We start from the raw sequence: 13,612 nt of genomic DNA on the forward strand, positions 1-13,612 counted from the left end.
GTCACCAGCATGGGGAGCATGGCATAGAAAATGCAGTCAGCAGTAATGTAATGGCCATGTGTAGAGCCAGAGGGGTGATAGAGTGAGGGGATTGTTTTATAACCTATATAAATGTCTAACCAATGTATTATATACTTGAAACTAATAATAAAATAAAATAAAATGCTAAAAATAATAAATTTAACACTGGGTGGTGAACACATTTTGCAATATACAAATGACATATTATAGAATTGTACACTGGAAAACTATATAACTTTTTAAACCAATGTCACCTCAATACATTTTGTAAAAAAGTAATAGATAGCTTAGAATTGGGGGTGCGAGGAGGAGGGCAGTGAGATAGGAAAATGTATACAGAGGGCATTGGGTAAAATTGGAGACCGATGTATCTCTACCTGTCTATCTATTTATTGTATCATCATTGTCATCATCATCATCTACCTATTTATCATCTATCATTTGTCTATCTATCCATCTACCTCTATCTATTCTGTATCCTTGACATATTTTATAGTTGGAAAAAGAAAAATAAACAACAAAAGTACATCTATCTATAACCACACCAAACAAAGATAACTGTTATTACATTTTAGTGAATATTCTTCCAGCATGTTTGTGTATTTGTGTGTATGTGTGTTTGTGTGTGCATATATCTGCAGTAACAAATTACCATAAATTTAGTGGCTTACTACAAATTTATTATCTTAAAGTTCTGTAGGTTAGAAATCTGAAATAGGTCTTATTGGACTAAGATCAAGATGTTAGCAACACTGTGTGCCTGTCTAGAGGTTCTAGGGAAGAATTCAGCTTTTTCCAGCTTTTACAGGCTGCCTATAGTCCTTGGCTCATGATCTTATCCTTCATCTTCCAAGACAACATGCTTGTATCTCTCCAACAATTCTTCTGTAGTCACATCTACATGAGAATATATGTGATCTAATTGGACTCACCCAGGTAATTCAGGATAATCTCCCCATGTTACAGTGTTCAGCTACATGTGCTTTAATCACATGTACGAAGTTTCTTTTGTCATATAAGGCAGCATATGTTCCAGGGTTTAGGGGACAGACATCTTTAGGAGGTTATTATTATGACCACCACTAAATATCTATAGCAGGTCCTCCAGTAACATCATTTTGTTCAATGTCCTTAGTTATAACGGAGATTTTTTTTTTGAGAAAAAAAAATCAATGTCCAGCCTGAGCACTGTCTGTGTAGAGTTAGCACATTCTTCTCAAACCTACGTGGGTTTTCCCTGGGTACCTCTGTTTCCTCCCACATTTAAAGCTGTGCATATTAGGTTAATTGGTATGTCTAAATTGTCCCAGTATGAATGAATGTGGGCATGGGTGTGATTGCCTCCACTAATGGAAAGGCATCCTGTCCAGTGTTGGTTATTGCCTTTTACTCTAAGATGTCAGGATGGGCTCTGACCATCCTAGATGCTAAACTGGAATAAACAGTTTGAAAAATAATAATCTTATTTGGTTTTATTAATCTTTCTTAAATGCATGTATAGCTCACATTTATTTCAATGTTTAATATTAGAAGTGTTTTGGGTCTTCATTTAGAAGTTTGGTGGTTTTTGTGACCAGAAGTAGCCATAGGAGCTTAACTCTTATTTATATCAATTAGCCTCTGGTAAAATACTTGTTTCACTTAAAGTTTCAGTTTCCAAGAACATATCGACGATATTAAGTTAAGAACTTACTGTATATCTATATCTATCAATCCATCCATCTATCTATCTATCTATCTATCATCTATCTATCCACATGCATTTATATATGTATATATAAACATTACTTCTTTACATTTAACAATAGATCATGAACATTTTCTCTAACTAAATATTATTTGAAAACATTTTTAATGACTACATAGTGCTCAATTATACGAATTATATTTTACTCAATTCCCTTTGCGATAATATTATTTTAATCAGTTATTCTGCAATTACAGATGAGTAATCTGATGCTCAGAAAGGTGAACTGACTTGTCCAAGGCCACACAATTAAATGATAAAACTAGAATTCAAACCCAGATCTGTTATAGGGCAAAATTCTAAGCCCTTCATCTACTATGAAACACTGCCTCTCACATCTTTAGGAACTTTATGTCAGACATGGTGCCAGGTACTGCAGGGAGTACAAGGATAAAAAGTTACTGCCTTCAAAAAATTTAAATTGCTATTCTTTACATGCATTATTTAATTTAATCCTTATAACAGCTCTATGAAGTAGAATTCTTATTATCACCATTAAACAATTATGTAAGAGATAAAATTGTATAAGCTATGATTTTATACCTATTATTCCATTTACTAATTTTCCTTGAAGATGGTTTTTTAGCATCCCTTACAGATGTACCTCGTTCTTTTAATAATTGCATAACAGATGATCAGGTAGATGTGTCATTATTTACTTAATTAGTCCCCTATCATCCTTTAAGTTGTTTCCAGTTTTGTGTTAGTATAAATAATGCTTCATTGAACAATCTTGTGCTTTTTTCTTGGCATGCTTCTGGGAATCCATCCTTAGGCTAAATTTCTAGCAGTGGAACTGCTGAGTCAAAGAGTAAGTGCAGTTACAATTTTGATGGATTTTGCTAAATCGCTTTCCAAATAATTTGAATCACATTTCCTCCAACAGAATTTAAAATGTCTTTATTTCTACATGACAGATAGGAAAATTAAGGCTCAGAGAGGTTAAGTAAATTCTCAAGGACACAAAGCTAGTAAATGGAAAACTTGTCTTTGAACTTATATCTTGATTAACTCCAGTGCTCTTCTTTTTCCAGAATACATTGTAAAATACGCGCGCGCGCGAGAGAGAGAGAGCGCGAGCAATTTAGCTGTATTTTCTTAAGTTTATTTATTAATCATGGGCTTTAATAACGTGGTTGTTTCCATCTGATTTTTTTCTTTAGTACCATGTGGTTTAGAACAGGAGTCAGCAAACTATGCTCTATGGGCCAAATACAGCCCACCACCTGTTTTTATTTGACTTGCAATTTAAGAATGGTTTTTACATTTTTTTTAAAAAGAAGAATGCTATTTTGTGACATGAAAAATTCACAAAATTCAAATTTCAGGGTCTACAAAAAAATTTTTTTGGAACGTAGCCACCTGTGACCATTTGTATTGTCTAATGAAGTTGCTTTTACACTACAATGGAAGAGTTGAGTAGTAGTGACAGAGACTTAATGGCACACAAAGCCTAAAATATTTACTATCTGGGTTCTCTCAGAAAAAAGTTTCCTGACATATGATTTAGAACCACAAAATCAGTCATTTAACAAATAATAAGTGCTTACTCTTTACAAAATAGCACTCAGGGAGCAACTTAGCCCCATGGCTTTCATGTTTCCTTTCTTTTGCTGAATCCTTTTTTTTTCAAATGAAATATTACCTAAACCAAAAATTAATGTAAATAAAAGCAGAGCTGCTCTTATCATTGTCATAATAAAGATAGATGTCCAAGAGTTTCACACAATTGGCTTTCTCCCTGGTCTTCCCTCTTGCCTTCTCTCATGGCAGTTCTTAAGGTACTCATAGCTCTATAGGCATGTGAAATCCAAGTCCTTCGGGGAACAACATTTGAAAATGGATTGGACATTTCTTCCCTTTACTTTTATGGAGAAAGAGAAAGACCCAGAGAGGGTAAGTGATTTTCCCAGGATGATATAGTGGCATGGCTGAGACTATTACCCATATACATGCAAATCCAGATATTTGGGTGATAGTCTCAGCCATGCCACTATATCATCCTGGGAAAATCATTTACCCTCTCTGGGTCTTTCTCTTTCTCCATAAAAGTAAAGGGAAGAAATGTCCAATCCATTTTCAAATGATGCTTAGAGTTAATCAGAAGCTGACCTTGCATGTAAGGTTATGAACTATGAATGTTTAAGCCAGCTCTTAATTACTCAGGAATAACCATCCAGACTTCCGACTAGCCAGACCACACCTCCCTACTGCTGCTTACCTTTTGGGTATTTTTCAGGTACTTTGATAGGTGCTTGATGTATGTTAAAAGTATTGGTGGAAGAAATTATAATAATTGGCTCAATACATGTCTTATTGCCATCTGTGGATGTATGCTTTCTTCATTAGTTTGGCCATTCAATAAAGGGCTGTTTGGTGTGTTGCCAAGGAGATACTTAATCTTTGAATTAAGAGTAATTTAAGAGTACTTTAAATATTCTTTTTGCCAAAGATTTTCTTTGTAGCACAGAACTGAGTATGTTTACTGGGCTTACATATCTAGGTACATTTTTCTATATCTTCAGAATTGTGTTGACTTTGAGCAACACAATTCCTTGATATTAAAACAGGGTTAATTTCTTCTCCATAAGGGATCTAGGATACCAAACTCCATTTTCGTTGGAACTGTTGATATTATCTGATTTTAGAATCCAGGAATTATATTGCTTCCAGCTATTCTGGAACCAGCCTTGAGATTTTGCCAAGTAACTGCTGGTTGGTCAAATGGCCTTTGCTGTCATAATACATACTTTGATCAATCTGACTGGCAAGGATTTTTTCTGAGAATGTTGAAAAGGTTACTAGGAAAATGGCTATTGCATGACTGGATAGTAGTCTATCTCTTGATTTAGAAAGATTTCTATTGGATATATACTGAGATAGGGTGAGATGTTATGGAGGCTGCGTTGTGGATGTATTGCACTTATCTACTTTAAAAATTATTTATTTTAATTACTTTCAAGTATACAGTACATTGGTTAGACATCTATATAGTTCATAAAACAATCCCCCCAATTGCTCCATCTCTACCCTGACCCTCCATATATCCAACATATTAATGCTAACTGCATTCCCCATACCATGCTCCCCATGCCCGTGATCATCCTTCACAATATTTGTGAGTCTGTTTTTGATTAGCTTATTCTTTTTATTCCTTATATTCCACATATAAGTGAAATCATACACTGTTTATCTTTCTCTGTCTGACTTAAATAACTTCTAGGTCCATTAAAGCAATACCTTTTTCTATTCCCTTCCTTTTAGTCTGTGTGTGTCTTTTAATCTGAAGTGAGTCTCTTATAGGCAATATTTAGGGGTCTTCCTTTCATTCATCCACTCTATCTTTTAGTTGGAGCACTTAATTCGTGTCCGTTTGAGGTACTTATTGATAGGAATGTAGTTGTAACCATTCTTTATTCCTGTTTTTGATATATGATTTTTCTTCTTAAAGAAGTCCCTCCAACATTTCCTGTAATACTGGCTTGGTGGTGAAAAATCCCTTTAGTTTATTTTTGTCTCGGAAACTCTTTATCTGTCCTTCAACTCTAAATGATAGTTTTGCTGGATAAAGTAATCTTGGTTGTAGATCCTGGGTCTTCATCACATTGAATATTTTGTACCAAGCCCTTCTGTCCTGCATAGTTTCTTTTGAGAAATCAGTTGCCAGTCTTATGGGTGTTCCTTTATAGGTAACTATCTGCTTTTCTCTTGCTACTCTTACTATTCTTTCTTTGTATTTAACCTTTGGCATTTTAATCATGATGTGTCTTGATATGGGCCTCTTTGGATCTCTGGTTTTTTTTGGATTCTCTGAGCTTCCTGGGGTTTTATGTCCATTTCCTTCACCAGGTGAGGGAAGTTTTCCATCGTTATTTCTTCAAACAGCTGTTCAACATCTTGTATTCCTTCAGATATGCCAATCGGACAGATATTTGGACTCTTAATAATGTCCCATATGCTCCTTAAATTATTTTTATAGTCTTGGCATCTTATCTCTTGCCATTCTGCTTGCATGTCCTTGGCTTTCCCATCCTCTAGATAGGGCATTTGATCCTTTTCTTTATTCACTTTGTTTATTCCTCTGTTTATTCCATTTAATATATTTCTTGTCTCAGATAATATGTTCTTCATTTCAGACTGGTTCCCTTTTATAATTTCCATTTCTTTTTTTCTGTTTTTTTATCTCTTTGTTGAAGTTCTCACTGAATTTATCTACACTTCCCAAAAGTTCATTGAGCATCTTTATAACCAGTGTTTTGAACTCTGCATCTGTTAGATTAAGCGACTCCATTATATCTGGATCTCTGTTCTGTTCTCTCATATGGTTTCTGTTTCTTTGTCTTCCCATTTTGGCGGCCTTTCCATGTCTGTCTCTGTGTACTAAGCAAAGCTCCTAAGTCTTCCGGTCTTATTAGTGTGGATTTGTGAAGTAAGTGTCCAGTGATACAGTCCTGAGAGGGGTTCAGCTGCAGGCCAAGTTTAGCCCCGGCCTGTGCCCCTCTGGGGCCACCTGTTAAGATTCAGCAAGCAATCCACAGATGCTGTGCTTATAGTCGTCTCAAAAGGCCCCACTAGAAACCGAGGCCAGCTGGCTCCAGTGTGATTCTAGGTGTTGCTCAGCAAGGAGCAGCTGACTCACTGAAGATATACTTGGATGTGTCTTGGGTGGAGCCATGAGTTGGGGAAGGCAGGGTTTCAGGGAATCCTCTGGGTGGAGTGACCTCTGTTATCCAGTTTGAAGATGTCATAGCTATGGCGGTACTGTGCCCTTGCACTGGGAGAGGGCAGTGCTCAACAGGGAACAATAGATACTGCTGGCACTTCTGTACAGAGTAAGTCTCGCCTCAGCCCTCACTCTTACAATGTCTCCCTGTAAGTCCCTGGTTCCCCCTGAACGCAGCCAAACAGGCACTGGTGCTCAGAGCGAGCAGGTCTGTCACAGAGAAAGTCTGCTCATGGACATGGCCCCTTCAAGAGGCATCTGCAGCTGTCGCAGCCTCCTTCTCACTCAGCTGCTTGAGATCGGGCAGCCCTGCGTCCTCAACCAGTCCTACCTTCTGCCGTTGCAGGATGATTTCTTGGATTTCTCCCTAGTTGTATGGCTTGTTCATCAAGATCCCAAGCGATTTTTCCCTGCTGCTTACTCCTTGTTTCCATCATAACTTTGATTTGGTCGCCAGAGTGATGAACAGAGACTCTATTATCTATGCCATTTTTTCCCCTGTCTTTCCATTTATAAGAAGGAGTGGAAGAGACCATCCTCCAACTCTAGCAATCAGGTTTATGAATATTCAGTAGGAGTCATCTGCACTTTGGTGTAAGTTTGCTATTAAAAGTGGAGGGAGCTGGTTGGGAAAGTTCCTGGGGGAGAAACAATTCTCTTGTTCTCTTGAGATCACTGGGTCTTCCATGGAAAGTTGTCTTCTTATATACTCTTGGTAATATGATAATGCAGTAGAATTGTTTATATACTTTTTATTCTGTGCTGTGACACTTGTCCTTTTTAATCAATAGTTTTACATAATTATAAACATCATAAACCTAAAATTAGAGGCAAACTCAGACAGACTTGAGTTTTCTTTAGAAAACCTCTGGCTATCTTTGAAAATTATCTGACTTCTTCTGAGTTAAGCAGCAGCCCTCAACTTGACTGCAGTCACATTGTTACAGCTTCTATTTAGTCAAAAATGTTAGAAACTAGATTCACCATCTGAATTCTATTCTTTATGACTAGAGTGATCAGACTTATTGATTTGTCTGAGTACAGTTATAGTTTATACTTGTCATTCTAGTGTAATTATTAATAGCTGCCATTTTACTCTAAAAATATTCCAGTTTGAATAATAAAGTATATGGTTATCCTTGGACCATGAGCGAACAACCAAATTTTGAATGTCCCCCATCTATCAAGTATTGTGCTGGCTGCTGTTCTATGGGGTCACCTTATGAAAAAACAACTCATTGATTTTGGTAATCCTTTCCTTCATTGTATGGCAGATAGAAGAATGACAGGTTGACAGGTTGCAGAGTCACTGGTAAGAAATTTTACTACTCACTAACTTTTTAGATAACCTTCACTGCCTTGGAACAGAGTGATTCATGGAAGCTCTTTCTTACCCAATATTGCTCCCATCATGAAGTGCAACTTTGGTTTCCAAGGCTCTTCATTGACAATGAGATTTCTAATCATTTTAAATATCTTTGAAAAATGACATTAAAGAGCCCCTTTCCTGCCTATTTCACTCACAGGATTTCTTCATTCCAAATTCCTGATTTTTCTTTTTTGTTTGTTTGTTTTTAATACTCCTTGGCCCAACTATGAGGCAATTTTCTAGAAATTCTCTTTAGGCAGAGTGTTCTCAAAAACAGCAAACCAGGCTTGATTTCTCACCAATACAGCCATGAAAATCTTGACTTGAAGGTGTATTTTAAAAATATGCTATGTCACACACTCATATACACACACAACTCAAACAAACAGATAAAAAGGCAGTACAAGCTTATTTCTCTTTTGGGTCTCCAGAGTAAACTGGGACATTTTTACAAATGCCACTTTAAATCAGGATAATATAAACTCTACTTTTGTTAGTGTTAACTATTTTTTGAGTTTAGGCAATACATTTCACATCAATGACCTGTCTTCCTCAAGTGGTAAGCCCAGATTATACAGAATAGCTCCAACAAGATAAAGAATAGAAAAACTTTCTCAGAAGCATAAACCTCTGTACCTATGTGAGGTAGTGGTATCATTGTGGATTAAAAGGGATTTGTGACTACTGCAATGAGGGAAAGTTCGGTGAACTCTTTAGTGTGGTACTGAGAAAGACAAGGCTTTACATTGGAGACGGTGATGGTTAAGACAGATGCTCCTGGGATCCCCAAGTCCTTTGGGTAGTGGGAATGTGGAATTTCCATTCATTTTCTGTCCTTCTCCTCTCTCTCTCTTCCTCCCCCTTTCTCTGTGTAACAGTTGAATCTTTCAATATTGCAGGTGGCCAATATTTGGATATTATATATTGGAGCTCATTGGGATTTGGATTGAGGGGGTAAAGAAAACCTATCAAGTTTTAATAGACTCCTTCAACATCTCTTGGAGATGCATTTGTAATAGGTGCTCAATACAGTGGTCCTTAAGACAAAACTTTTAAATGTGGCTCTAAAAAGTTGGCAAAGCCTGGGCAAGAAAGGGTTATATGATTCATAATCCTAGGAATTTTAGAGCTAGAAGAAATTTTAGATACCCTCTAATTGACTTTTGATTGCTATATACCAATAATGTTTTAAAAATCAAAACATGAAACTGATATAAGTAAATTTTGAAAATTACCAAGGAGAGACATGATTACAGAAAAATGTTACCATTTCTATTATAACCATATCCTAAAATAATAGCCTTTTTGAGAGGCCAATACCAATTGTCCATAGGCTCAGAGTTTTAAAAATTAAATGAATTTAGCTTATAAAAAACTTACTACATTTTCTTTATCTTATTTTTGCTCAGGAATGACTGATAAATATTTTGTCACTGACTGATACCTGTCTGTAGACTGCTATTAGGAATAACTGACTTAGTCTAACTACATTCATTCTGCAGTTGAATAAAGTGGGGCCCAGAAAGGGAAAGTGACTCACAACCGGTTAGTGACAGAGGTGAGGCTAGAATATGAATCTTATGAAATTGGTCCATGATTCTCTGTAGTCCTAGCATAGAACATGAAGTGAGGGGGATTTTTTTTTTTACATGGGAGTCCATATATTATGGCAATTAAAAAAAACATGATTTTGTTTTTCTTACACTAGCAGCTGCTGAAAACTCTACCTTAATAAATTTGTCTGGAGCAACTTATGTAAGTGTAGGGCTGTGTCTGTCTGTATAAAGAGATGAATATGATTTGAGATACACAAGTAGTTGCATTGATTTAATTTATTCTTTCTTTTTCCAGTTGACTCTACAAGAATAAGTGAAGGGAGAATTTAAACACAAAGAATGGTTTCTTAGGTTAAAGGTTGTGAAAATTGTTTAAATGGTATTAATGTCTAAATATGAAACCTTCCCAGGGGCTTTAGCACAATTTTTTAAATCTATAATCGTTGGTGAGGTTAACTCTTCATATCACTTCCAATATTTGTGTTGCTTTAGAGTCAGTGAATCCAATTGCTACGTGGAGCCTCAAATGCACAAATTGCATCACAAGTGACTCTATGTGTGCTACCTTTATTTTGGAAAATCATAAAGATGAGGAATTGAAGGGACACAGGCCCTCACTTTATTATTGGTATTCACACCACAACCTACAGATTCCTGGGCAACTATCCAATTTTTCAAGCCCAAGACTAAATTATACTAGATATGGATTATAAGGTGACTGGGCTCAGATAGTAGAGGTGGACTGAGGGAGGCATTTCTTTTTTAGAGGAGTCATTTTTCTATGTGATAGTATGTGAGGGATTCCAGAAAGGCTCTCTGTCCCCAAATAATGGTAATCCTGTACCCTAGTGGCTCATTCATTTGAGATAAAAAGATATTTGTTCCCAATCATTGGATCTCTCCCAGAAAAGGGAAGGGGAAAAAACACAATATCAGCTCTTAGCACTTTTGCCTGGAAAATTTTTTTCATAGTCTTTCTAAGGAATAGTTTAGAAGAGAGACAAAGAAAGTAAGTTACCAAAGTAAAGAAGAAATGGAGAAAGGCCTAGGGGGAGTATCTGAAGAGAGGAAGACTGTGGGATGCTGCAATGGCTCTCCTTATCAGCATAAGGATAGAAGGAAGAAATTGGGAGCCTGGCTAGTAAATAAAGGTAGAGAAGAAGGTTCTTAAAAGACAGGCTACAAAGGCTGTATGGGGTCCACCCATCTTCCATTACCAAATGGTTTCCATTATCTCAACCCACTGTTAGCAATTTCTTTGTACTCACTCATATTTACAAAGCAGGAAGAGGAATACGGCCTGATAAGAAGTGCCAAATGGCTTGAGCCACAGAAAGGGTTACGTGCTCTTGCAGTAAAGTTGAAGGTGGGTGGTGTGGGGGAGTGATATTGATACTGATAGTAATAGAAATCTGCCAAAGAGGTAGTCAACTATTTATTCATAGGCCATTGATTGATGATGCTTGGTGCTTTATAGTTTATGAAATACTTTTCTATCTTAGAGTTTATAATACACTATCTCATTGAATTATTATTCCATGTGATAGTCAAGGCAGGTATTATTATTCTTATCTTACAGGTGAAAAAGAAAAGAGATTAATACATTTCAAATGACTTGACTGAGGTCAAAAGGCTGGTTCTAGAACCCAGGTATTCTGAATTCAGACTTAGTGTTTTTCCAGTAAATATTGCTGACACTCAATTTTCTGAAATGTCTTTAATAATTTTTATAATTCAAAGATTCATTTATTCAATAAGCATTTGACAGCCTACTCTGCATAAATTTCTGTGCATAGAATCCACTCTCACAAAGAGTAGTAATTGCCAGAGAAACAGGATAAGCTAGATGGTTTGGGAATTCAGAGAACTGGAAGGGCATAGAATCATCACATTTTTACAACATGAAGGCATCAATCAGGCCATTTTCTCCAACAACTGACTCCCAAAATAATTTGCTCTTTAACATCCCTGACAGTGGCTGTTCAGTTTCTGTTTAAATATTTTCCATGATGGTGTAAGGGGTGCTTACTGCCTCATAAGGCAGTCTGCTGCATTGTTAGATTGCCTCAACTATAATAAAATTATAATAGTATTTTCTAGAATTGCCCTCCTACAACATTTAGTTGGTTGGTTTAATTTGTTTCCTTAAGAACAGTGATTATCAACCATGTATATGGGGTGAGCATGGTAGATTGTGTGTGTATTAGAATCACTGGTGAGACTTTTTCAAATTACACGTGTCCCTTACTTCCTATGTCTTTTTCCTGCCCAGAGATGCTGCTACGTTCCTGACATCACTTTTTTTGTTGTTCTCAGTGCAAATGTTCCCAGGTCTTTCAGCTTCCTATCATACTATGTTTTCTGTTTTCTTTCACCATTTTAGTTTATCTATTCTGAACTTTATCTAATTGTAAATGTGTTCCTTAAAATGTTGAAAATGATACCACAGATGTGGTTGAACTGGAAAAGGGTACTGTGAGACCATTGCTTTTTGTGAACTGGACAAAATAATTCTCCTAGTGTAGGTTTAGATTGGACTTGCATCTTTAGCAGTCACATCTCACTGCTGGCTCATATTGATCTTGAGCCCCAGGTCTATTTCACACAAACTGCCGTCAAAACTGATCTCTCTCTATCCTACACTTCTGAAATTGATCTTTTGAACCAGAATGCTGGACCTAGTGCATATTTCAGTTAAATTGAATTTTTTGGTTTAGTCATTTTATTCTGGTTTATTGAGATCTTTTTGAATCCTGATTGAGTTATCCATCCTATTGACTACTCCTTCTAAGGAATTTGTGTCATGCTCACATTTTATAGGTTTGCCTTCTGTCTTCATTCAGATTGGTATAAAGCTTTCCATTTAAAGAGCAGTGGGAAATAGAGAAGACTTCATGGAGGAGGTAGATATTTTTGTTAGGGTTGTTGTGGGGATTCTCTTACGCTCCAAGGTCATAAACTTTTCCTTATTGGGAGAAAGTCTAAAATCAGAGCTGTTTGGTGGTCTCTTAATTTTTTTTTCATTTATTCATTCAATCTTTGAATATTTCCTGAGCTCCCATCATATTCTCAACACTTCAAAGTGCTGGAGCTACAGTAGCGAACAAGATAGTTATGGTAACTGCCCTTAGGAAGCTTACAGTTTGGTTGGCTGACTCTATAATCTAGCTCATGACTACTACACATTATTGCCAGAGAATGTTAAATTTCTAAATCATAAGTTTACTCTTTTGGTAGCTTTCATATCTATGGAAGTTCAAATACAGTTATATTCAATTCAATTCAATTCAATTCAATTCAACAAACACTTATTTACTAAGAACTCTGATAGGTATTTAGAGATAATGGTGAAAAAGAAATACATTGTTTCTGTTTTATTGAGATTACATTTTAATATATGTGATTAGGCAAGCAAATAAGCAATTATAGTGTAGTGTGATGTGGTATGTTTTCTGATAGGGATAGTGTGTGGTATTTTGTTCACATATAGCAATATCAACTAACCCAGAGTTGTGAAGAGGGGGTGGCATGAAAAGCTTTTTGAGACAATGACATTTTAGTTGAGATCAGAAAGATAAGTAAGAGTGAAATAAGTCAACTAGCAGGATAAAATTATTCTAGGTAGAGATAATAGCTAATGTGAAGGCTTGGAGGAATGAAATAGTACAATATGTTGGAACAACTAGAAGATGTTCCTGGGGATGGAACAGAGAGTAAAGGGCTGGGGATAGCCATTAAGTCAATTTGATCTGCCTACTGAGTTTGGAGTACTAAGTTATCATTCGTCACCACCTGTTTATTTCTAGGGAGCTGCTATAGAAGACAGATTGCTACTTATACACTGTGCTACAGCTTTGAAGGGTGGCATCATAAAATGACTTTCATTTTCCTAAAAGCTAAATGTTTATGGTTGCAGCTGTAATAAAATTAAAGTTCTTCATTTTTACAAGTACTTTATTATTTTTTCTAATGTTTCCTTTAATGCATTGGATATTTTTTAAACATAGTTTTATAAATTGGTCATTCGACACTATCTTGCTAAGCTATTTGACCCTGGGGATAAAGTTCATTCTTTATAAACACTGATTCTGTTTACCTTGTTGAAATAAAAACTGTATAATTGCTTTATGTAAAAAATAAGCTTATCATAATTAAAAATAAGTGCTAGATTTAACTGTGATACTTGCATATTAAAT

This window comes from Pteropus vampyrus, unplaced genomic scaffold, assembly GCF_000151845.1.
Source record: "Pteropus vampyrus isolate Shadow unplaced genomic scaffold, Pvam_2.0 Scaffold543, whole genome shotgun sequence".
Lineage (NCBI taxonomy): Eukaryota > Metazoa > Chordata > Mammalia > Chiroptera > Pteropodidae > Pteropus > Pteropus vampyrus.